Raw genomic sequence first — 26,527 nt, 5'->3', positions numbered from 1 at the left:
TAAAAAAAAAATTAAACAGTAGTCAGTGGAGCGGAGTGGGGGGGGGGGAGAGAGGGCATTGCAGTACGGAATGGAAAATTGGGATGGGTAAGGGGTAAATGCAGCCAACAGTATACAGGTGCCGAATTTATATTGGAGGTTGATCAAAGAACATGAAACAATGAAGCAAATTAATATATGCCAGATGACACAGGTCATTCATGCCAGTGATAGATAACAGTTGTAGAGTTATAACAGTAAGCGGGTGTCAACAGGTTCACAGGGTCCTGGGCTCCGGGCACAACCATTGAGAAGCTAGAGGCCAAATTAGAGAGATGGAGGGGTCCTATGGTTATCTAACAAGGGAATAGAGGAACATTTGATAGGGTGTTAGCAATGATACACATGGTATGCTCCATTTTATAAACTAGACTTGCTCGCTCCACAATACAGAAGAGAGGTGAGGGATTCCACCTTTTACCATCAAGCGGAAATTTTACATTAAGTGGAATTCAAAATATGACAAATGAATCCCCGAGTGAATTTGGGTGGATCGAAGGAAAATAAAATTTGTCAAGTAACGAGGCATCCGAACTGTAATGATAGTGAAGATAAGCTAATGAACTGCTATCCAAACAGATTACATTTTTGGACATTCCCCAAAAATGTGAAGCAGAGTGCCCTCCAGTCCAGATTGATGCCAACATAAAGGTGCATGAGGAGACCAAGTACCACCTAAGAAAACCTCGGCAGTGTTTACTCTGCTGCCTACACTGTATGAATATGTTGTGACGTGTGTCCTTATCCATGACCAGGTTTCAGGGACTCCCAAAGGAGCCCAACCCGGCGATCAGTAAAACAATAAAATGATGGCATAGGCTTCTGCCTCCCAGTGCGGTACTGCACAAGCAGACATCACCAGTGAGGGATCCTACGAACTCCTCTCCCGTAGCATTCTGAGGACTGTAGCTCTGCATTCCGGATTTTGCTAAATTCAGCAATTAAGCAGCCTCCATAGAAACCTATGGGAGCTGCTTTTGAGAACAAAAACAGCAGATATCTGTAATCCCCCGTACATACACTCAGGGGATACTAATTTTTATGGGTACAATAAAAATGGGTGTTTTGGGGGAATGTCCCGCAAATATGCTTTGATAAATAGGTCCCTGCGCTGTGTTCAGGTGTTGCTGTTACAGCATGTATTGAAGAAAATTAGCAATACTGAAAAAAAAAAGCCAGTCTGGAATTTGGTCATTGTCTTTAAGTTTTGCAAAAGTCGGGAAGCTCCAGAGGGGTGTGATTTCTGTAAGAAACATTAGAACCTGTCTAGTCCAAACAGAGAAAGAAATATCATTGGAGCCAGGTTGTCCCAGATGGATGTGTGAGTGGGGGGGATATTGGTTAGTATGTTACTGATGTCAGTCATACACTGCCTGTGTGCCACCACTGCTGGCCAATGTCAGCCAATGAAAACCTCAGCCGTACCCTATGCGCTGTCATACCAACCTCCATCTAGCCATGGTCACAAGCTGTAAGGACAGGTACCTTTTTTTCATGGGAAATTGGGACTGTCCTCCAAGACCGGTGCTGTTTGTCACTGAGTTAGTGAATAAATAATGGTCACACCTTCACATTATACTGACTCTGTAGACATTGAAGCACTATAAGCCCATTTCACTGATAATAGTACACTTTTTTGCAATTTATATATCCCTTAAATATAGCCCTATAAAACAGAATAATGATTGATTTTATTGAAAACAGAGAAAATGTTTTTGTTCACTGAAATGCCAAAAGTCATGGGATAGCAGTATGTAAAGGTAATGGTAGGTGGCGTCAACGTACCATGACGTCTTGGAAATGCTCAGACCTGCATCAGTTGTCATCTGACATCTCTTGAGTCAGTTTGGACACCGGCTAAGCTGCTTATGGAAAGGCAACGTGAACTATTGGAGTTCGAATGGGGCACGATAGTGGGTGTACGACAGATGGGATATTCCATTTCCGAAGTTGTGCAGACATTCAACATTCCTCGATCTACGGTGTCATTTTTGTACCAGGAATATCTCATGGAAGGCATTACCACCCACAGTGGACAGCACAGTGGCCGACCATGGGTGCTTAATGATCATGACCAGCGAGTTCTGGCCAGAATTGTACGTGGTAACAGACGAGCGATACTGGCTCAAATCACATCCACATTCAATACAGAAGGTACAGATGCAGATCCAGCAAGTCAGTGTTGCGTTCTTTAGCGTCCATGTGATATGGAAGCAGAAAACCCACCAGAGTGTCCCTGTTAACACTACGACACCGTACATAGCTACTCACCTGGGCTTGTGACACTACTAATTGGACCATGGAGGACTACCAACATGTGGTGTGGTCCTATGAGTCACTGTTCCAGGTGTTTCAGGCTGATGGTAGGGTTCAGGTGTGGCGCAAACCCCATGAGGACATGGACCCAAGTTGTCAACAAGGCACAGTGTAGGCTGGTGGTGGTTCCATAATGGTGTAGAGTGTGTTCATGTGGCATGGGTTAAGTCCGCTGATCTACCATTGACGTAAGTTATACAATATACTGTATATGCCGCGCCCAATGAAAACTAGCAGGAAAATAGTTGGGAGCAACAATATTTCTCAGCACATATTAAAAAAAACTAATATAACTACTGCACAACCTTGTGCAAAATATTAAACATAAAGTGGAATCTGCTAATATCAATTTGGCAATACTCTTCAGGCGCATGAAAGGGAGGGGGTCATTCTAAACAAAAAAAAAAACAGAAAGGGGGGTGTCCCTCAGATGTCCCCCAGCTCACAGCTTCTCTAATACTGGAGGTCCCAGGGGTGACTCCCAGTTGGCTCTCAATATGGATGTATTTCTGTATGTGCCTTTACCATGAGGCCTTACAATAGACAATTACAAAGCCCAGAGTGGGTACTGTTATCATGCAATGTAGGGACCACCAGTATCAGAGAAGCCATGATCTGGTGGCTAATGGTGCATACACACGGTGACAGATGAACGATTTTACAAACAATTTGAATGATTTTACCAACGATTTGATTGATTGAACGATTTTTTACTGCATTAAAATGACTGAAATCGACCAAATCTGACTGCAAACACGTCAGATATCGTTATCTGACTATCGGGAACGCGCATTGTTCATCGTTGAAGGCTCCCATGGCAGATTTTCCTTCAGATATGAACGATTGAACGATTTTTTAAATTGTTATCGTTCAGATCTGAAGGAAAATCTGACCGTGTGTATGCACCATTAAGATGGGCATCCACTTTACAATTTTCTGTCAGATATCTGTCTAACCTTGCTGGTTGGAATGAAAACCTGGTAATGTATGGATGCAAATGACAGTCGATCATATGGTTTTAAACACTGAAAAAAGGACAAAAAAAAAATGTTCAAATTGGTTACATGTGTGTGTTTTAAGTTTAACCAATTTGTCTGAACAACCATTTTTGGCTATTCTCCAGTGTTTGTGAGCAAATGGACGATTGTCATTTGCTCCCATACATTACCAGGTTTTCATTCCAACCAGCCAGATTGGACAGTTATCTGACAGATAATTGTATAGTGGATGCCCAGCTTTACCATGTATTTGCAAATGCATGCAACAAATATCTCTAAATTTCTATTACCATATAGTTTTCAAGTATTTTTGCAGGTACAATTTAGTGGGCTTGGGGGACATCTGGGGGATACCCCCTTTCCGATTTTTTTTGTGCAAAATATTGCCTGTCTGTAAATGGTTATAACAATATTACTGAAATGTGTGTAGTGTAAGCTAGCAGCTCGTCCACTTCCTGTACAGTAAGGTAGAGGAGGTTGCAATATGGAATGAGCCACTAGTTGGCGCCTTTTGTTAATATATGTGATTGCAACAGAGAAATCGACAAACATAGCTTTTCAACGTTTTATATTTAAGGTTGTACATGACATTTATATGTTCTGAGGCAACATGTACATACAACATAATGTGCAGAGTGCACACAGGGACTGGGAAATAATCTGGATAAAAATAAAAAAGACTTGAATAAAATACACAAGAACGAGATAGATTTGCAAGTGAGGATGTGTGTGTTGGGGGAGGGGAGCAAAATACACAGGGCAGAGAAAGGAAACACACAGGATAATTGGAACGCCTGTGTCTCTTATCAGTGCAGCACATGAACATTATCAGTTGCAAACAGCAATAGGTAAAGGTAGGGAGGATGCACTGATATTAGCTGATGCTATTTCCAAGAACCTGCAAGCAACATGTTAATTATAATAAGGCAAATCCATGATTGGTGTGAATTGTGTACATAAAGCATTACACATAGTATATGTGCTTATATATGTATTAAATGCAATTGTATGCAGGGTGGACAAGAGCCTATGAGGGTTATTTCCTGCTGTTTCTGTCAGCGCAGTTTAGAATTTTTACCCATTAATTTACAGGTGTCCCTTTCCCCACCTTTTCTGTGCTTAGACTCAATTGCAGGGTCATCTTACCTCTTTGCTTAGGGATGGACATTGACAGTCATTTCTTTGCTATGGTACTGTTTTTTCCATTCAATGGCAGCTTTTTCGATATTCTCTGTCATCGAATGGAGTAGAAGCAATGGTAAAATACAGCTGTTTAAAAATCGCCGCTGTCTCTACTGCACATGCACAAACCACCACCATGGTACTTCCATCGAATGGTTTTTATGCAATCGTTACTTATCATGGGATGGAAAGATTCAGTGTTGGAAGCCCATCCTCAAATTCATGACTGGCTTCAAATGTCCATCCCTTGTTTGTCTGATATAAGAAATGTTTTATAACTGTTTTGCTACTGATTTTAAAGTGCAACAAAATATGCTTGCACTATATAAATGTTATTAATTATATTAATAAAGTACATTTGCATATGGACATACAGTACCTTAGTCTGATATCACACAGGATCACAGCAGGCTCTGTGAGGTTTGAAGTATTAGAGGACACCTGTAATTTTTTATGTGAATGATTAAATATTTTGATCTGATACATTGCACATAAATTGCTTAATTTAGAATAATGAAAGTATATATGCCATTTACACACTGCAGATGGCACTAATTTATTTACTAACATTGTTTAATATAGCAACAACATATTATGCAGCACTTTAAGGGAGAATAATCATTCTTATTTCTCCTGGCCCCAGCGGAGCTTACACTCTGTACTCCCACAAGGACCCACACACACTAGGTTTAATTTAATCTGAAACTAATTACCTTACCAGTATGTCTTTGAAATGTGGTTGCATCCAGAGAAAAAAACCCAGTCCTGGTCTGAACTCCCTGCCTGCCCCAGATCCCTCATCCGAGGCAAAACCTCGCGACCCCGCTGTCGGGTTACGAGGTTTTGTATTGAGTGGGCTTAACACTGATTGGCTGAGACAGCCGTCTGTCACGGCTCTCAGGCAATAAGCGTTAAGCCCATTGAAAATGCACTTGAAGAAAAAGAAGATGGCGCCCGCCATCCCCCGCCGCCTGACACTGCCGGCACGCCCCGCTGCCGACACCCCACCTGGCAGCATCCCCGCTGCCGTCACCACCGCTGCCGGCACTGCCTGCACCGCTGCCCCACGTACTGAGGACACAGTCAGTGACCCCCACACTGCCGACACTCCCACACTGAGGACACCACCAGCACCCCTGCACTGCCGACACTGTCAGCACACATGCACTGAGGACACCGCCGGCACCCTGCATTGAGAACACCCCTGCACTGCCGACGCAGTCAGCAAACCTGCACTGAGGATACCGCTGGCACCCCGCTCTGCCGGCACCGCTGGTACCCTTCACTGAGAACACTGCCAGCACCACAGCACTGCCATTCCATGTACTGAGGACACCGCCAGGAACCCTCTGCACTGCCGACACAGCCAGCAAACCTGCACTAAAGACACCGCTGGCATCCCCGCACTGCCGAAACAGTCAGCAAACCTGTACTAAAGACCCCACTGGCACCCCCGCACTGCCAACATCACCAGTACCCTTCACTGAGGACACTGCCAGCCCAGCGCCGCAGCACTACTATTCCATGTACTGAGGACACCGCCAGCAACCCTCTGCACTGCCGACACAGCCAGCAAACCTGCACTAAAGACACTGATGGCACCCCCGCACTGCCGACACAGCTAGCAAACCTGCACTAAAGACACCACTGGCACCACCGTACTGCCGACACAGCCAGCCATCCTGCACTAAAGACACCGCTGGCACCCCCGCACTGCCGACATCACCGGTGCCCTTCACTGAGGACACTGCCAGCACCGCAGCACTGCCATTCCATGTACTGAGGACACCATCAGCAACCCCGCTCTGCCGACACTGCTGTCACAGTAAGTGCACTATTGGTGTATCTAACCCACACTGTATAACACACCGTATCCGTGTTGGAAATTAGAAGCAGAACTGCCACATGTTAGTGCCGCCCACTGTGTCACTTAGCTTAGCCAGCCAGCTAGCTGGATGCAACCTTTTGGCCTTAACTAGATGAAGCAAATAATATTGTGAGGTGGTCAAAATTTATTGAAAATTACTGGAAATAAATGTTATTGAGGTTAATTATACTGTAGGAGCAAAAACAGGCCCACTTCATGTGATTTTAGCTGTTTTTATGATTTTTTTAAGAAAAAATCCAGTTCCAAAACCAAAACGGATCAAAAACAAGGGGGGATCCAGATCCAAATACAAAACCAAAACACGAGGGTCGGCGCACATCTCTAATTTAGTTATACTGTGCCATCGATGGAGGGAAACCATCTGGTTCTCCCCCATCCATGGTAAAAGCATTCGACATCGACCATAAACTATCGATGATTATGAATCATCGATGGTCGATGGCCATCCCTAGACAACCGGGATCCAGGAAGGTGGCGAACTGTCCCAGGATTCCAGGAGGACTCCCAGAAATTCAGGAGTCTTCCGGACTATTACGTTGTGTGTTTTGATATTGGATGAAAACAAATGACCAACTTTCACATGCAGCGTTCACACACTGCTCTCACAGAGCAAAATATGTTATTTCAGAGATTTGCCTAGTATGACATTTATTCGTTTTAGATTTTGACTTACACTGAAGTGTTCTGACATCCAGTTATTTAGATCATTGCCGTCGCCATGCTTTCAGGTATAAAATTTGTATTATTGGGATTACTCTGCCACCCAAACACTGTAGGGAAAATGTCTGCAGAGCAGAAAAAATCATTATAAGGCTAGAGTAGAACTTTGTATTGAATGTATGGATTGAGAGTAAAATGTACTCTTTACATTGTACAATATCATCCGTCTCTGTGACATCTGCATATTGCACAATGTGGGACACATATTACTATATGTAGTATGTGCACAAAAAGTTCCCGAAAAGCTAATAATTATCATTCTACTGCTTTGAAAAATAACTATTACAATTGCCTGGATATTTAGAGAGTGATGCTGGCCGTCCCAAATATTCCTTTATAATCAGAGGCACCGACAGGGGAGTGAATGATACAAAGTATCCAAGCTGGGCGTCCCTTGGGGGCCCTGGAGAGGCAATGCTGATGAGGCAGATGGGCTTTGGACTCCAAGTAAGCTGAGTGCGTATCCACCCCTCTCAGTCTGTGTGCACAGCACACACTTTTGCTGAAGCTATGAGCACTGGGCCTGATTCAGAGCCGCTCGTAAGCGGCCGCTCGTTCGTTCCGAGCGATGTTTGCCCAACTGCGCATGCGTACGGATCGTAATACGCATGCGCGAACCAGTCAGTGCGGCCGAAAATCGTTTGTTCGCTAAATAGCGAATGCCTGCTATTTTGAGTGACAGGAGGAGGCGTATGTGGGTGGTAACAGGGGAAGGTGCTTGAAAACGGGGAGTGGAGATCCGAACGCAGGCATGCTTAAAGATCAAAACGGGCATTTTATGGGTGTGCATAATTAATACAGCAGCGTCATTGACCACGTCACTGGGTTATTTTATAGTCAGAACTGCTCGCAAGATTGTGGTAGGAAAAACCAACCACAAGAATAGCGAGCAGTTCATACGCTGGTCGATGTACTCGATTAATCTAATAAATAGCGGACATGATGTAGGATGCGAGCGGCCAGGGGGCGTAGTTATCCAAAAAACGACCGCAAGATTTGTTCGCTCATTCAGACATGGAGGCATGAACAGACCGCAAAGAGCGAACGGTTCATTTGAATAGCCACCCCCTTTTCCTGAACGACCGTCCGCAAATAGCGTCCGGCTCTGAATCAGGCCCACAGCTTGGAGGTGTACATTTGGTCACACCCCTTAGGCTGCACCTGCACTAGTAACACCTTCATCAAGGCTGTGTGAGCAAGAAGTATCTGCATCTGGACCGGTGACATATTTACAGATGTATCCTCGCTCATCTTTGCCGACGATTCGGCAAACGTGCGCACGCATCACGGCATGCGACTTGCCATGCACGCGTACGCCGCAGCATGCCGGGCCGCGGCAGTGTTCGTATCATGGAATCCTATGGATCTCATTAAATTTACTTACCTGACTGCTAGCGCTATGGGGCTGATTCAGACCCGCTCGCAAGCGCTATGCGTTCACAAGCGGGTCGATGTTTGCCCCCCTGCGCATGTGCCACCTCCGGCGTGCGCATGCGTGAGACCCGGCCAGCGACGGGCGCTCCGTCGCTACGGGTCTCGCACCAAAACGAGATTGTGATTGACAGCTCTCCCCGTTTTAGTGGTGGGCTGGGTGGGTGACTACACAAACTGAGGCGTTCCTGAAGGAACGCCTGCCGTTTGTGGGAGGCGCCACTGACATCACCAGTGATGTCAGTTGTAAGCTTCCTGCTCTATTTAGAGCAGGAAGCTCACTGGGGCTTGCGGGAACGAGACCCTACCACAAGGGTCTCTTGGCAAGCCCCGATGGTTGCGACCATCGCGACCATCACCTGGCCACTCGCAATGGCTGTGGGTGGTCACCTACAGCTTAGCGAGCGGCCAGGTGGCCGGCTCCATAAAAAAAAAAACGCCCTAATTCAGAGCAAGCGTTCTGAAAGAGCATCCGGCTCTGAATCAGGGCCTACATTCCATTCATTTCTTTGAAAATATGTGCCAGCGCCATGCTTCTGAAAAAGTCACTGGAAAACTGGCCCGGCATCAAGTTTCAGAATATAGGGCCGGAAATATAGGACCTCATTCAGAGCCAGTCGCACAGAGCGTGTGGTCGAGGGGAGGGGAGGACCTCTTGAATTTTCAAGACGTCCTCCTTTGCGGTGGTAAGGCTGTGGGTTAACACCCACAGCCTTATGACCGCCTAAGGTGATGGTCGCGATGGTCAAGACCATCGCGACCAACGGGGCTTACGACGAGACCCTAGGGTAGGGTCTCCCTTGTCGTAAGCCCCGGAGAGCTTTCGGCTCTGTCTGAGCCGGAAGCTCTCCACTGACATCACTAGTGATGTCAGTGGGGCCACCCCCAAACGGTAGGCGTTCCCATGGGAACACCCCCGTTTGGGCTGCCACCCCCCCGGCCCGCCTTCCAAACGGGGCAAGCTTTCAATCAACATCGACAGCTCACCCCTTTGGATCAAGACCCACTACGACCGGTGCTGTCGGTCGTAGCTGTCGTGCGCATGCTCTGTAGGGGGCCATCGACCCGGTCCGAGCGCATCAGCGCTAACGACCGGGTCTGAATGACCCCCATAGTGCCTGAGTCTTTGTGATTTTCTGTACATACATCAGCTCCATTTTATCAGGGGGGAATGGGGCCACGAACAACTACACACAAGCTCTTTCCAGACCTAAAACACCGCTGATTGGGGACCAGACATTGTTCTCGGCAGCACTGATTGGTTCCTACGAGTTGCAAGAAAGTACTGTTAAATTATGTGCACATATGCGGTTCTGCAAAAAGTTTTTTGCTATTGTTGCATATTCTTCATTTAAAGTATTTAAACAGATTTGCACAGGAATACAGAAAGGGAATGGAGGTACACTGATTCACATGAACAACAAAATGACTGCAAATTGCATAAAAAAAATCACATAAAATATTGTATGCTTACTTTAGAGCGGCAGTTGGTTGGCTGTGACACGCGTGGCTGTTGTTTGACAGCCATGCGGCTCACAGCCAATCAGCGGCCGTTTACTCTAGAGCGGCCTCTGATTGGCTAGCGGTCGGCAAATGACTGCAACCACCGGTCTCCATCATTTACCGGGGTAGAGATGTATTTGGGAACAGTGTCCGTGGTACGGGATAAGGCATTTTGCTATTTTGCCAAGGCCGGAACTCTACAGGAGAAGAGGACCAACCTGCACTAGGAGGTAGGTATTTTTTTTTTTAGGGAAACCCTGCGATTTCTACTGGACAAGGGGACCGATCACAGGGGAGAAGGTAAGTATATGTGAGCGTGTTTAGTATGTAATAAAATTTTACTATCTACGGTATCAACATCCTTGCAACCCAAGGGAAGTATTAGCATTCCTTTTTGTTCCCTTTCATAGACTGTTATGTAACACTCAGAGTTTGGTCACCACCTTCTATTTGCATATTTCCCCCAACATCGATTAATCCTTTCAATCAATTATGGAAACAGACAGTGCCAAATTCCTAAACATGCCTTTGCTACAGCTGAGGATGATGAAAATCAATGTTCTATTGGTATTACTGCGCATTAAAATGTAACAATGTTTGTAAATTAAGATTGTAAAACCCTGATGAACAAGAAACAAACAAGCAGCCAACTGAAACTAGGCATATGATTTAGTGGACTGGAGCGCTTGTTATCCTTGTGTAATTGTATTTTTATAGGGTGTGCGGGGGTTCATAATTAAAATCTGGGCCATAAATAAGTGCAGTAATAATTAGCGCATACTGTGAAATGTAATTCAGTATACAGGGAGATTGACAAAAGCAGTTGGAAGCAAAATAAGTACAATTCATACCGAATCAGAAACAGATCGCTGTATGGAGCTGGGGTTTATAATCTTGTCTGAGCAAGTGCAGGTTTAGAAAGACGTTGATGTGTGTAGGCCATGGGACAGAACAGTGATGGGGTAGAGAGCGGCATAAATCTGGTGTAATAATAGCGTTAACAGGGCATGCCGACAAGCAGCGTTTAGAGGGATTCCGTGAAGAAAACGGTGTATAATTTATGTATCCTTAAGTAAAACATTAAGGAGACCAGTATTTGTCATCTATTTTGTGTTGAGATAACTGAATTTCTAGCCCTAAAATGTGGGGCCGCAGATGGTATCACTGGGTGTAGTATGATATGACATTCCTAAGGGGAGATGTACTAAGCGTTTGGATAGTGATAGAGAGATAAAAGGCCTGATTCAGCTTGGATCGCAAGTCTGCGGATGCATGCACCCAGTCGATGTTTGCGTTCTGCACTGCATCGCGCGTGCGCAAACCGGCCGCTGCATACGCAGCGGATATGCAGGGACATTGACAAATGATTGACAGGAAGTGCCGTTTGGGGGTGGAGAGGGGGTGGGGTCGAAGGAACGCAGGTGTGCCTGTATATTTGAACGCCGTTACAGGGGTGTGCATAATTAAGCCCCTGTGAGGGCATACACAGCCAGAGGTCTAGATGGCGACAGGAAGTTTCGCAGTTGTGAGTCAGGGTCAGCTCAACCACAACTGTGCGTATGGGTCTGATGTTTACGCTGAATTGCGGATATATGTAATGGGAAGTGGGCGGCTTTATACAGTGGTGGGCGTCCTGGTATAGTACTGCGATCGCATTCATTTGCATAATTTTGCAGCGAGCAGGTGCGTGCGATTGCTGACTTGCGATCCATGCTGAATCGGGCCCAAAGAACCAACCAATCAGATCCTGTCACTATACAGGCTGTGTTTGAAAAATGACAGGAGCAGATTGGTTGGTACTTTATCACTCTTTAGGCGTAGTACATCTCCCTCTTAATGTCGACATTCGTCATGTAGACAGTGATGTTAGAATGTTGACATATCGTCATTGGTGGCCTAGCGGTGACTTATCTGCTCCTGACGGCTGCAGCAGGTTCATTGCGGCTTCCGGGTTCCAGCGGTCATGTGACCGTCACTTCCGGTTTGGACCTACGATGCTGCAGCATTCTGGTGAGTATTTCATCTCTATCTCTAACCATTGATTCCTACCCCTAACCCTCCTGCTAGTGCCTAACTTTAACCTTTCCCTGAAGCCTAATCATCCAGAACCTAACCCTAATGTCAACATGTTGCCTGTCGAAATTTGAACGATGTTGACATGGTAATTATTGACACTGTGGTGTCACAATGTGAGTGTCGACATTCTGATTGATGACCTTTTGACTACATCCCTTTATCACTGTAGCTGTGCTCTTTGAAGGGGAAACAGTCGGGAAGCCGATGGACGGAATCCCGACCGCCAGCTTCCCGACTATATAATCCCGGCAAGGGTTAAATGACATGCGTCGAAATCCCGGCGCCTGTCATTTTCCCGATGCATGGAGCCCGACACCCGGCTTACCGATTGAAGGTAAGCCGGGTGACGGGCGCGGACAGTCGCGCTGGGGGGGGGGGGGTTAGGATTAGGGTTCCCTGGGGGGACTTAGGGTTAGGCACCCTCTCTCGGGAGGTTAGGTTTAGGCTAGGGGAAGGGGGGGTTAGGATTAGGCACCCCCAGAGGGGGAGGTTAGGGTTAGGCCCCCCCGGGGGACTTAGGTTTAGGCGGCGGGGAAGGGGGGGTTAGGTTTAGGCACACAGAGGGGGGATTAGGGTTAGGCACCCCTAAGGGAGGGTTAGGGGGGGAATCAGGTTAGTTTATACGTACTGAGGACGATCGGAATTTTCTCCTCTGCCGGGATGCCGCTGTCGGGAATAGAACCACCGGCCGGCGGTAAATCATACTGGATCCCTTTGAAGTTCTTACAACATTTCATTGTGCAGCAAAAATAAGGTTTTGCTGCTTTATTATAACAAATAACTGATGTGTATAGATTTGTATAGCTTATAAGAAACACATGGCCACATCGCATTGATCTTAATGAAGCTCGAGGACTAGAAAGCAGTGGGATGTACGTGGCTACTGAGGTCGCCCCAGGGTAGGATGTGAGCCAATCACAACACTTAGGACAACCTTTTCGGATATGTACAGTACATTCTGCTCTTTACTATTATGTGTCCTTAAAATGTGGAGCTGCAGCTGTTATCACAGTAGCTGTGCCCTGTGCCTGAAGAGTCAATTGTATCAGTCCATTAAATTCTAGGGTAGAGTATGCAGCCAAATTCTATTCTAATATAACACAATTTAACTTTGCCATCCAATTTGATCTGTGCAATTTTACCCTTCAAACATGGGACAAAATTGCTCATAGATCTGAACAGATTACAAAGCGTGCGTCAAGTATTAGTCTGTGTCAGACCCCTGAGTGAATTGAATCAGATATATCAATGGAATATACACTGACTGCTTTGCAAGGCTCTTGTAGAGACGAGTTGGATATGAAATCCCGGCGGGAAATGCCGACGCCGGAAGCCCGAAACAGCAGAATCCCAACGGGGTAGGGAACTAACCCTACTCTCCCCCCCCCCCTCCGCTAACCGTAACCCTCCACTTAGGGGTGCCTAACCATAAAACTGCCGGGGTGGTGTCTAACCCTAAGTCCCCCTTCCTGTACCTCCCCCAGCGGTGCCTAACCCTAAGTCCCCCCGGGGGTGCCTAAACCTAACCCTCCCCCCATAGGCAAACGTGGGGGGGTTCCGATTGCCTGGAAACCCCCCTACGCAACCCACACTATGACCAAAATAGAAATAGTAATATAATAGAATTGTACTAGTGCTGCATGTTCTTCTCAGTATCACACATGAAATAATTAGCACCATCTGTGGACCTTTTAACATGTGTCAGCCAGTAATAAATACAGGGCAGTAACTAGGGTGGTGCGACCTGAGGGTACTGCAGGGCAGGGGGCGCTGTTTGGGCCTGTCAGTTTTTCTGTTTATTATTATTCTCGCTTGGAGCTTCCTCTTCTTTTATCCCCAGCATCTCCTGGCCTCCTCTATCTCTTCCCTGGCCCTTCCCCATGAGACCAGGCCCTTTTTCAGGTGCGCCAATGCTCTCTCTAGCACAGGGCACCAAAAAGTCTAGTTACAGCTCTGAATAAATACACCTATGCACCAACTAGGAGATCTGAAAAACATACACTGTTAAGGGTGCTCTCTCTGCTATAGACCATCTATAGGCCTAATTATACTGTATAATAATACACTATCCAGTGCATAATGAGACTAATATGTACAGTATGTCCAGGGCAGTGCTATGTTCTTCTGCTGCTCCCTCAGACACCCGGACTTGCTCCAATGCTCTGGAATGGTGCCTACATCTGAAATAAAAACATTCAGCTCAGACAGAATGGCCACACTTCTGAATATAATGGCTTACTGTGATTGCTGGCCCTGTATATGCTGGAAATATGACACACAATACACTTTGTATGACGCAAAGCTGGATAAGTGCAAATTATGCTCTATTCATGGACTGGCCACACTCACTCTAAAATCAAGCATTTGGAAACCCCCCTCAAGGAATCCTGCGTTTGCCACTGCAATCCCCCCACCCACACACCCCCTCAGCTAACAGCTAACCCTCCCGCTTAGTTCGGGAGGCCGTCTGTCAGGATTCCGTTGTCGGGCTAAAGATAGGCGTCTGTATTTAGACGTTTATCTTTAGTACTAAGTAGGGATTCCAAAAGACGTTTTCCCGTGTGTCGGGATTCTAACTACATCCCGCAGAGACACAGTAGTTCTGCACATACAGCAATTCCAAATCAATGAAACAGAGATAGAGAAAACATTGATTTGACTTCATAAAATACTACCTACATTTGAAAACATAAAACTAAAATGGTAAATTCCTGTGTTCAGATGTCGTTCCCACACCTGACACCTTCTGAAGAGGATAACCAGAGATATTGGCTATGGCAACCAATCAGATTCTAGATATCATTTATGTAGTTCGATCTATAAAATGGTAGCCACAATCTCATAGGTTGCTATGGACAACACCTCCACATTTCTTTATAGAAGGTGTGATAAATCTCCCCCGAAAGGGCCACCTAAGGCAAGATTAGATTTGGACACCATCGGATTATATCACTGTTGCTGTAGAAAAGAGTGTAGCTATAAATATTTGTGACAGAAATATAGTTAAAGCTGATTAAACTATAATAACTATAATTAAACTATAAAAATACTGCACAGTCCGCAGTCCCTGTCTCTCAGACATGCAGGGAATTTAGGTTAGAGGCTGACAGGATGTCCGTCACCCACACACAGACATGCAGGATGGATCATAGCGACACACACAAAGCCGCTGACACTCTGCTCTCAGTTTTAGCCCACAGCGGCCCAGCAATGCTTTATTCAAACTCTGATCTCTGGACTATGATGACAACTTTGCCAAAAACAATACAAGGACAGGCACTTCTGAGAATGTACAGTGTGTCACACATGGCACTGTGTAGACCAACACCATGCCATAGCTCCCAACCATCCTGAGAGGGACAGCCCGTTTTCCGCTCCTAAGGGCCGCAGTGCACCATGGTAGGTTGGGGACACTTTTGCACGACAGCAGCTGTGCTCAGAGAGAGAAGCGGTGACGGTAACGCTGAAAGGATGCCATGCGCATACAGTTGCTGATCAGGGGCATAAGTTCATACAAGGAGCCCGGAGGTGAGGTACTCGCATTCACAGCCAATGCCCCAGTCCCAGCAGTACTCACACTTACATCCCCTAAACCGTATTTACTACCAACACCACAGCAGCACCCAGTCAAACACTCTCCTCCCCCTGCATTCACTGCCAAAACTCCAGCAGCACCCAGTCACACACTCCTCTCCCTGCATTCACTTCCAACACACCAGCAGCACCCAGACACATACTCTCCTCACCCACTTCCATCCACAATCACTTCCAAGACCCCAACAGCACCCAGACATGCACTCTCCTCCCCCTGAATTCACCTTCAATACACCAGCAGCACAGTCACACACTCTCCTCTGCCTGGTTTCACTTCCACCACTGCAGAAGTACCCAGACACACACTCTTCTCACCCACTTCCATCCACATTCACTTCCAACACTCTAGCAGCACCCAGACACACTCTCCTCCCCCTGCATTCACTGCCAACACCCCAGCAGCAGCAGCACCCAGACACACACAGACTCCTCTCCCAATTAGCTACCAACACTCCAGGACACAAATACTACCTATTGCTGATCAGTGTATTCCATTCTTGCTAGCAGGTCCCAGGCTCTGCCCTGCCCCTTTTATGTAGATTGATGCGGCTTCTTTGTTTGAAATCTGTCCCTAGAGACCGGACACCTGGGTGGGGGCCCTGGGAGAGGGAGGAACACAGCACATGCCCCCTGGTTTCCCTGCTTATTACTGCTCTGTGGCGCATAAAGCAGAACATGGAACAATGGAGGAGGTCAGTGTGCCCCAATCAGGACTTGCGCACTGAGGCGACCGTCTTCCGTTGTCTCCTGTATTTATGCCACTGACCTTGTATACAATGCAAATTTTTCAATGTTACATTCTCCTTCTCAATAAATATTATCTAATACAGCCCAGATAATAAGAATGGATAGTGAGCATTGCTTCTTTTACACAGATAAGGGGAATTATACAGCAGAGAACATCTTAACACCACAGAGATCCCAGTCTACTCATAATATGTAAATGGCCAAAAAAGATGTCACTTGGTAGCACAAGGAAAGTGTGGAATAATGATTTAGTAGAATGTGACACATAGGTAAACATGGAGTCTTGGATGGCTGTAAGTACCCTGCTCATCGTTACACAATATGAGGGAATGGCTGGTGAAACTATTAGAAAATGTCTCATAAAAAGACGGAAATAACAACACAAAATTAAATTCAGTCAGCAGCTTCCATAAAGGTTAATTTACAGTAATATCTTTAAGTTATTTTCAAATTACATATATAGTATGTAAATGTGGATACATTTTTGGCGGTCCCATAATTAAATGTCCTAGTGGCCCATTAAATGGGGGCTTGACCTTCAATATACCGGTACATAATTTTATTTTTTCCCATCCCAACCTGCAGCTATTTTTAACTGCATTGCTATATCTTTCTTGTTTATTTCTGTATTCCACCATTCCTTTATATAAACGGTTTTGTGTTTTGCTTGGATATGGCGCCAGTCAGCTCAGTTATGTGTATTGGATACAGTTATTTCATCAGAGCAGTTCTGTGACACATCCAAGGGCTGCATAAAGAAATTATGACTCGGCTTAGGTTATGCTGTATATAGGTCTGTGAAACAAAAAACTTAAAGGGAAACCAGAAAGTCTATTAATTAGTTTCCCACTTGTTGGTATCTAGTTCTCTAGTTCATACTATGCAAGGTTAACTGGGACTGCAGCGCTGTTCAGTCATAGATGGTTATTCATTCGTATTAGTCCCTGCCAGAGTGCAGTTTACAGTCTAATTTTCCTGCCACAGACACACAAATGCCAAAACACTGTAGTCGGAAGCCAGTTAACATACCAGATTTCCTCCTGGATAACACTCATAAGCATCACATGTAAGAAGCTGCTGGATGCTTCCCCTTCAGCTCAGGTACCTCTAACCATGGTCCCCCTCTGTAACAACCTCAGGCCGTATAGCTTAATGGCAGCACCGGCTTTGAACACAAACCATGCAATCCCTGGTCAGATTGTGAACCCAAGGCCTCAGCACTTCAGGCAGCAATGTCACAACCAGTGTTACAATGTGTTGCCACTATTACTATGACTGAAGACTATGAGCTGTATTCAATTACAGCGGATCCACAATACTTTTTCACCTCCCAGACTTTTCGCCTACATCGCGGCTTTTGTAGGTGGAAAAGTATCGCGGCCGTCCCCGCTTTACCCCGTATTCAATATGGAAGTACGCGAAAACGGGACCCGGCGAAGCTTGAACAGGCGGAAAGTCCTGTTAGATTTGGGGAAATCGGCCTGTCACCCCCCAAAATATGTTCTGACCTGGGGGTTCACTATGGTACCCCCCTATTTGGCTTGCTGAAGGTATTTGGTGTTTTTAAATGGGCTCTATAGCTGCTAAATAGCGTTTTTGTATAAGTGGTGAAGAATAGTATTCAGGAGTATTTATCCCAAAAAATAACTTATCCCAGCAAATTTAAAAGTTGCTAAAGTTAAGTTGAAAAAAATCATGAAAAATCCTCCTGCACCAAGCACCTGCAATCAAAAAAACACCTGGGGCATACTTGGGGACTCCCCTAGAGTCTAGTTCGCTAGTTTTTAACTTTGTCCTCCAACATTTTTTTTTGTCCCCAAATTCAAAGTGATTTTTTGGGGTGTCCTCATGTGTTTTTTTTTTACACAGTTTCCCTTTGTGGGACTGTCTGAAGGCTGCACGGGGTTCCCGCAATGTTGCACCCCAAAACCCCAATTCTGCACTTTTATCCGCCTGCTATTCATAGGCTAAACTTTTTTGCCTATTACACTGCATAAAACCAAAACAGGCAAAAATTACATCATCGGCGAGTTTTTGCCAAAAACACGTAAAAACGGCTTTTCGCTTCAAATTGAATATGGCTCTATATTGAAGAGGTGACTACATCTATTATATAAAACTGAAGGGTGATAGAGATTGTGTCATTGTGTGTGTGTGCCCGTCACACCCAACATACACAACATGCAGAGGGAGCCTGGGCATGCTCCGCAGTCTCCCAGCACATCGACGGGAAAGAGGGACCTGGCACCCAGAGAATAGGGAATGGTGGGGGCGGGACAAGACAGGAGGGGGCCGAGCTGGAGTGGCTGAGGTAACCCGGCTGGTGCTAGGCCCATCTACTAAAAACCAGCCACACCCTACCTGATCCTACCTCTCGTTCCAAGTACCAATTTCCGATATAACTGCATAACTCTGTTTTAATACGGCCTAATCATATAGTATGACAATATGACACTTCATAAAGACTTGTGACAGAGACCCATCCTATACTAGTGGAAACTGTCCAGTGAAAGCTCATTTGTCAGTGTCTGTAGTAGCCTCAGTATAAATGTATCCTCCTGCCACCTATTGCACAGTCACAATTTTATCACCGAGGAAGCCGGAAGTCTGCTCGCAGAGATCATTATAATTTATTGCCAGATTCTTCCCCAGGTTTTATGTTAAGCACATTAATTAAACCTTTTTCTTCATTTAAATGTCCAGCAAAATAAAAAGGGAAAGGAAGATGAGAACAATAGAACTTAGTGTTGGTTTTAATCCGTGATCAAGCGCAGTGAGAGAGAGGAGAGTGGAGTTGTCAGTAATTCCATTATCTGTAGCTGGCCTCCAGAGATGAATGAGATCAGGAATGGCATTGCACTATACTGAATTTACCCTAAAAGCAGAGAAAAAGGTAAATGTATTAGCTCGTCCAGTAAAACAATTTACCTGTGAAATAGTCACTCTTGTGTATTTAAAAGGCCCCTAATCTAAAAATATGTATTTTATTTAATTATGCTTATGAGAATACCAGTTACTATTCTAACTGCAGGAATACCTTCTCCCTTCTTTGTAGAAGTACCGGTATTAATATTGTAGATGCTGAAACCACACTTGTTCCAATCCATTGTCACATAAATAGACATTGGGGGTCATTCAGACCCGCTCGCAAGCGGGTCGATGTTCCCCCACTGCGAATTGCGCACGACGGAGGGAGCTCCGCAGTGCGCATACACGAGACCCGGCGAGCGACGGGCTCTCCATCGCTCCGGGTCTCGCACCAAAGGGGGCGTGCTGTCGATGTTGATTGACAGCACGCCCCCTTTGGTGGGCATGCCGGGGGCGTGCCTGCCAGACGGAGGCGTTCCCATGGGAACGCCTACCGTCTGAAGCCGGCCCCACTGACATCACTAGTGATGTCAGTGGGAGTGATTTTGGCTCTGATAGAGCCAAAATCACTCCAGGGCTTGCGGCAGCGAGACCCTACCGCAGGGTCTCCGTCGCAAGCCCGATGGTCGCGACCATCGCGACCATCATCATGGACGCTCGCATATGCTGTGGGTGGTCACCCACAGCTATGCGAGCGGTCAGGAAGCCGCTCCATTTTCATGGAGGAGGGCCCTGATTCAGAGCAAGCGCTCTGGTCAGAGCGTTCGGCTCTGAATCAGGCCCATTGTTCTAAATATGCTGAAACCGCACTCTCTCCAATCCATTGTCACATAAATAGACTTTGTTCTAATGCTGGTGTGACCAGTGGCACCACAATAGGGGTGCGGGCCGCCCCCGGATGTCACCCCGGGAGGGGGCGACACCAAAAGGCCGGCTCCTCCTCAGTGACAGGAGCCGGGTGCTGCAGTGTGACGTTCTCCTGTAGCACCCGGCTCCTGTCACAGAGGAGGAGCTGGCAGTGCAGGACTAGTCTCCAGGGGCAACCCAGCATTTCCGGGGGTTCTGCTAGTAACGCCCCCAGAGTGATATGATTGTGATTTCATGTCAGGCCACGTCCCTTTTGGATGCAAACGGCTTTGCCGTACGCGGGGGGATATTGCGCCTGATTCAGAGTCACTCGCAAAAAGCGAGCACTTGCTCTGAATCAGGGTGGCAGTTTTGTTTTAAATAACCTGGCCTCCTGGCCGCTCGCTAAGCTGTGGGTGACCACCCACAGCTTTAGCAAGCGGCCAGGTGTTGTTCGCGAGACCCTTGTGGTAGGGTCTCATCTGCCGTGAGCCCCAGAGCTCACTGCTGACATCACTCGTGATGTCAGTAGGGCCGCCCAGAAACGGCAGGCGTTCCTTCAGGAATGCCTCCGTTTGTACAGCCACCGCCCACAAAACGGGGCGACATCAACAGCTCGCCCCATTTGTAGCAAGCCACGGAGCAAGAGAATTTCTCTCTCACTCCAGGGCTTGCGCACGCCGTGCATGCGTAATTTCCCACCATCGACTCGCTTGCGAGCGGGTCTGAATCAGGCCCATAGTGTGCGTACTGGGTCTCACCAGTCCCGGTGATGCCTCTGGGTGTGACCCAGCAACGCGGTGATGTGATGTAACGATATATCACATCGCCGTACACACTACATGATCCATTATATGACAACGCGATATATCATTACATGCTTCATGTAACGCCATGCAAAACATCCAATGGGATGATGCAATGAACTACGGGTGAAAACAACGGATAGGGGGCACACACTATTCGATGGTCGTGCAGATTGGTTGAAAGATTACACAATATATCATATAGTGTGTACCCAGCTTAAATAAAAGATGGGGAAAGGGGAGATCAGATAAACAAAACAAAGAGGCAAATATAGAAATAGTCATTTACATTAGGAAAGTAAGTTGGATACTTCCTAGGCGGCTAATAGTCTTTATAAGTAAACTCTCAGAAATTAATTTTCTAGTGTTTACCAGAATGTTTATCTTATTTAGGGGCCTAGTCATTAGCAGGGGCTGAGTGGCCCCCGATAATTAAGTATCCACCTCGCTGCAAGTAGCAGAGGTAATTACTAAAACACTAAAGCAATTTAACATTGCACCTGTGTGGAGACTGCCGAGTCTGATTTAGGTTCAAGCATGCACACAAAGAACATGGTGTTCGGCGGATCGAGCAGTACAGGGGTGGTGGGATCCATCTTTGCATACCCGGACCTCATTACCATAGGAAGGTGCAGGGGTCCGGGAATCAGCCCCATCTGAAGATGGCAATGGTTTCCACTTTCAAGCTCTGAAAATGTAGCATTATTTTGGGAGGAATAGTATGGGGACAGTGGGCCAGATTGGGAGTGAAAGGTTAGCAGGCGATATCCATGAATGGCCCCACTCCTTAATTTCTACAAAATAAGATGAAAATGTTAATTTCGATTTTGTTCTCGTTCACAATATCGGCCAGTGTGTATGCTGTCAACGACCAGCGATGCGCGCTCCCACTGGTCATTGACGATATTTTTCATCGCCCGTACTTGCAGGGCAACCTGATGATATAGTCAGGTTCTGCAAGCACAGAGATGAGGGAGGGTGCCGGCGTTGAACGATATCGTTAACGACATTGAGCCCGGCACTGCAGGGGGAACACTACATGATATAGTTCACTGAGCATATCGTCTAGTGTGCATGCACCTTTAGACAGATTACCGATAATCGGTCAACTGAGTAAATATCAGCAATGTGTACATCTCTGCATCAAGTCGTTTCCACTAATCCTGTTACACTTGTTTTGCCTTTTTAAAGATAGCCACATTCTTCTTGGACCATTTCCATTCTATTACACTATGCTAAAAATATATTGGTTTTTAAAATTAACATTTTTTTAAAAAACATAATTTTATGGTTCACAACTGGTTTTCTGTACCTGAGACTTTACATTGCCTCAGTGATGTAGCTAAGGTTGGCTATTAATGTTAAGCAATGAAAACATCAACAGCCTGATGTGCCTGAAAGATTGGAACAGCGTGGTAAATGGCCGGCTTTGTACCATTACACTGGAGGAGGTCATGTGAGCCCAGGAAACCTTGGTGCCACCAATGAATCATACATCTGAATTATCAACTCAGCTGATAGTATAGATCATGATGATTTATGATGGATGATCAGAAGCTGACACATTTACTTGCTGTGAGAGGCCTAACATCGCACATGAAATGTTAGGACTTAGAAACGCACGGTGCTTTTTGTGCATTGTGTTGATATTGGTTGTGTATGGCGGTTTTAGGGAACATACATAACAGTGCCAGATGGTTTATCATAGAAAAGAGCAAATACACATCTAATGATTTTGGCCAAATACTAAACAAATACAATATTACACATTACATACAAAGTAATTCAAGCACAAAATAATAAAAAAAAAATATATATATCTTTTTAACTCTATGGGGTTGATTCTCAGTAGCACGCAGAAACGCACGCAGCAGCGTCTATTGGCATCTAAAGTGGTGACCTTATGCAAATGGCCTACAAGTACCTCCCTTAGTGTACATCTGTGCAGCCCAATGTCAAGGACTTAGACGCCCATTTTTAGAGCCCATGCACGATGTAATACTGATTGGTGAATCCTTATTTGCCACCATCGGTTGCACCAGCAAAAGTTGCACCAGCCCTATGGCAGGTTGGGTATGGGATGCCCGCGCTCGGGATCCCAGCAGTCAGATTCCAGATGCCGGCATCCCGACAGGGTCAGGATACCAACACCTGTTGGTAAGCGAATGTAGTCTGGAAGCCGGCAGTCGAAATGCCGACCGCCGGCTTCCAGATAGTGAAATCCCGGCATGGGACTAATGATAGGCATCTAAATACCGATGCCTATTATTAGCCCCACGACGAAATCCCAACGCCCGGCATACCGATCGTAGGTAAGCCGGGCATTGGGAGCCGTGGGAGGGGGGGACTTAGGGTTAGGCCCCAGGAGGGTAAGGTTTGGGGTGCAGGGAGGGGGTTAGGTTTAGACACTCCTGGGGGGAGGTTAGGCACCCCTAAGGGAGGGTTAGGAGGGGGCAGGGAGGGTTAGTGATAGCCTTTATACTTACCCTGTCGGGATCTCCATATGCCGGCCTTCCAGCATCGGTATTTCATCTGCCGGGCTGGCGTCTGGCGGTATAACATACCAATTCCGTTGGTAAGTATTCTAAACCTACCCCTAAACTTAACCCTCCCCCCTACAGCCTAAACCTTTCCCCACCCCCCTGCAGCCTAAACCTAACCCTACTACTTACTGTTGGGATGCCGGCGCCGGGATTCTGAGAGTCGCCATTCCGACAACCAGGGTTTAAACGACGTCCCCTTATGGCAGATGCAGTTTCTCCGCCTGACCATGGCCTCCTATGCCTGTGCGTCTGTAAACGTAGCCGCTTGAACCTACACGCCCATGACGCTCCCATAACACACCCTCCAAACGCCCCGTTTATGCGCGCACTACTAGCCAGCTCCCAGTCACCGCCCAGGAATGCCCGTCACTTTCCTCCACATTTCTGATAACATCTAATTTGATCGTAACAGCGCCGTTCTGCGTACACCCTGTAAATCATGCGCCGTAGGGATTTTCAGACATTTTTGCTCATGTGCAGTTTCAAATAATCGCTCAGCTGCCTGAACATGGGCATCGTGTGTTCATTTATTGATATACATGTTGCAACTTGTTTTTTTTTATTAAATAATTAAATTTCAGAGAATTCTATTGTGTAGACAGTTGTTATCTGGTCTATTGTAGTTGTCTTGGATACAGCAGATAAGCATGCTGTGAGGATCTGCCACTATAACCGCTACAGGTGACTGCACACACCTTTACCGTGGGAGGATCCACCGCAATACCAGGTACAGATGACAGGAGTAGGGATGGACATCAGAAGCCGATGCAGCTTTCCGATGGCTGAAGTGGTGCCCGGCCACAGCTCAGCTAATTTGCACATGCGCGAAGCCCTGATTGATTCTGCACATGAGCACAGTATAACCATGGAAGAGTTTTGATGCAATGTCTAGTAGCCATCACATTGCGTTATTCGATGTTGGAAGCCCGGCAGCCATTTGATGCCAGGCTTCCGATGTCCATCCCTGGACAGGTGGCAGTGCACCATCTACACTGACATCTGCATATTCTTTTTCACTTACTGCAATCAGCACTTAGCTAAAGGTCAAGTCAGTTAGGTCTTACTGTAGAGACCTTACCTGTAGGCAGCTTTTAGTAGGCTCTCATTACCTCCAATTCACAAAGTCTTGTTTAGCCTGTTTTTTTACTTCGGTTTTGTCCCATGTGATTTTACATTCTCTAACCCAGTGGTTCTCAAACTCAGGACCCCACACAGTTCACCTTTTCCAGGTCACCCAGCAGGTGCACAGGTGTATTCATTAATCACTAACACATTTTAAAAGATCCACAGGTGGAGCTAATTATTTCACTTGCAATTCTGTGAGGAGACCTGCAAAACATGCACTGTTTGGCAGGGGCGTCTTAAGAGAGGAGGGGGCCCGTGTACACTCCCCATGCGGGACCGACTGACGCGGCTGGCCAGCCACCAGAGTCTACTGCGCATGCGCAGAACACCGGAAAAATGGCTGTGGCGGCCACTTTCCGGTCTTCTGAGCAGCGCTGACACCCGAACAAGTTTAAAATAATATGAGCGCAGGGTGTGCAGTGCGGGGCCCCCCTGGATTCTGGGGCCCATGTGCCCCGCACACACTGCACCCATTATAGATACGCCACTGCTGTTTGGGGTCCTGAGGACAGAGTTTGAGAACCTGTGCTCTAACCCATCAACTACAGCTTTGTCCATCATGACCCGTCCTCTCAGGATCAAAGCGACTTGGCTGGACCTAGTGTGTGTCTGATTGCTGTCTGAGCCAAGTGGTTCTCTCCTGGGAGTATCCACCACTACTGTATGACAATCTGCATCCACACAACCAATCAGTAGCCACGTCCTAGGACAGAAAGTTAGCAAACCTGCATGGAGAATAGAATCCTCTGTAGGTGGAGTTAGGGGGCAGGTAAGCCCCCTGTCATACTAAAGATGCCCACACCTTTTTTCCTCCCATTGTACAGAGCTTCTTTGTTACAGCACAGCAAGAGAGGTCTCATCTTGTCCTGGACATCTGGTGCGCATGCACGTTGGGCTGATCTGCTAGAATGCTGCAGCCTAGCCAGGGTGCCCACGCTGACTCCTGTCCACCACCTAAAGTGCCTACAATGGGCATGTGGACCATCGAGCAATGGAATGTGGCCTAGTCTGATGAATCACGTTTTCTTTTACATCACGTGGACAGTTGGGTGGGTACGCGTAATTTCACCCGGGAACAAGATTACACCAGGATGCACTATGACAAGAAGGCTAGCCGGCAGAGGCAGTGTGATGCTTCGGGTAATGGTCTGCTGGGAACGCCTGGGTCCTGGCATTTATGTGGATGTTACTTTGACACATTTCACCTACCTAAACATTGTTGTAGATCAAGTATAGCCCTTCATGGCAACAGTATTCCCCGATGGAAGTGGTCTCTTTCAGCAGAATAATGCACCCTGTTACACTGCAAAAAATGTTCAGGAAAGGTTTGAGGAACATGACAAAGAGTTAACGGTGGTGACTTGGCCTCCAAATTCCCCAGATCTCAATCTGATCGAGCATCTGTGGAATGTGCTGGAAAAACAAGTCCGAGCCATGGAGGCCCCACCTGGCAACTTACAGGACTTAAAAGGATATGCTGCGAACGTCTTCGTGCCAGATACCACAGGACACCTTCAGAGGTCTTGTGGAGGCCATGCCTCGATGGGTCAAAGCTGTTTTGGCGGCACAAGAGGGACCTACACAATATTAGGCAGATGGTTATAAGTTACGGCTGATGGGTGTACAACAGACACAGAAATTACTTCAAAAATAAAAAAAAGTTAATGGCTAATTCTGCTGCCATTCAGTGTTCTTATCCTGCTAACTTGGCGAGTGACTAAATGTAATAGGATTTGTTTGGCTTTCAGTTCCCAATAGTCTAAATGTAAAATTACACCACGGGGAAGCTTTAGGAAAATGATGCAAAATGGCTGTGGCGCGGTCCATATCGCGAACTGACACTCC

At 46.5% G+C, this 26,527-nt stretch overlaps 1 long non-coding RNA gene across 1 annotated transcript in view; it reads right to left on the bottom strand.

Moving 5' to 3' along the window:
- Positions 1–5,341, bottom strand: part of LOC148543398 (uncharacterized) — a 53,930-nt gene extending 48,589 nt beyond the window's left edge. Inside the window, exon 1 of the long non-coding RNA XR_015877830.1 lies at positions 5,254–5,341. This is a non-coding gene — a long non-coding RNA (uncharacterized LOC148543398). The remainder of the gene's footprint in view (positions 1–5,253) is intronic.
- Positions 5,342–26,527: the final 21,186 nt, after the last annotated feature.

This window comes from Taudactylus pleione, unplaced genomic scaffold, assembly GCF_031769625.1.
Source record: "Taudactylus pleione unplaced genomic scaffold, aTauple2 ptg000004l, whole genome shotgun sequence".
NCBI classification, from domain to species: Eukaryota; Metazoa; Chordata; class Amphibia; order Anura; family Myobatrachidae; genus Taudactylus; species Taudactylus pleione.
Note: the sequence above shows the minus strand (reverse complement) of the source record. Positions and strands in the feature narration are given on the sequence as shown.